We start from the raw sequence: 914 nt of genomic DNA, 5'->3' as shown, positions 1-914 counted from the left end.
TGCAAATCCATCGATTTAGGCAAACCCGTGATAAAATCCATGGACAAGCTCTCCCATGGGCGCCCGAATGGGCAATGGTTGTAACAAACCAAATAGGGCTTTCAACTCAACCTTATCTTGTTGGCATATTAAACAAGTTTTCACATAGGTCTCCACATCATCACCCATGTGAGGCCAATAAAATCGATCCTCCAATAGAGCCAAGGTGCGGTGTATTCCTGGATGGCCAGCCCATTTTGAATCATGACATTCCTTCATGACTTCCCTTCGTAAATTCCCATGTTGAGGCACATATAGACATTGCCCATGAGTGTATAGGAATTCTACCTCGAGCCAAAATCGCCTCGTCTTTCCATCTCTAGCAAGCTCCATTAGATTTTTGGCCGTGGGATCATGGGACAGTCCTTCTTGAATGCGCTCTAATAAGGGACTCTCGGGTTGGCTCATCATTGCGAATTCCATTTTTCGGCTAAGTGCATCGGCCACAATGTTGGCACTCCCCGGCTTGTATTCCATGCTAAAATCAAACTCTGCTAGAAAAACCTGCCAACGAGCCTGTTTGGGGGACAACTTTTTCTGGGTTAAGATATAGCTATTTGCAACATTATCAGTGAATACCACAAACCTGGAACCCAGCAAATAGTGTCTCCATGTGCGCAAACAATGCACCACTGCCGTCATCTCTTTTTCTTGGACCGTGTATCTCCTTTCCGTCTCGTTAAGCTTTCGACTCTCGAAAGCAATTGGATGTCCATCTTGCATTAACACCCCTCCAATCGCATACTCGGAAGCATCTGTGCGTACCTCATACGCCTTTGAAAAATTTGGCAATGCGAGTACAGGCTCACTCGTCATCGCTTGTTTCACTTGGTTGAAGGCTTTTTCACACCGAAGGTCCCAATCCCACACTTTGC

The sequence above is a fragment of the Gossypium arboreum genome, chromosome 6 (assembly GCF_025698485.1).
Source record: "Gossypium arboreum isolate Shixiya-1 chromosome 6, ASM2569848v2, whole genome shotgun sequence".
In the NCBI taxonomy this organism is placed as follows: Eukaryota; Viridiplantae; Streptophyta; class Magnoliopsida; order Malvales; family Malvaceae; genus Gossypium; species Gossypium arboreum.
The sequence above is the reverse complement of the archived record's forward strand: the minus strand, read 5'-3'. Positions refer to the sequence as shown.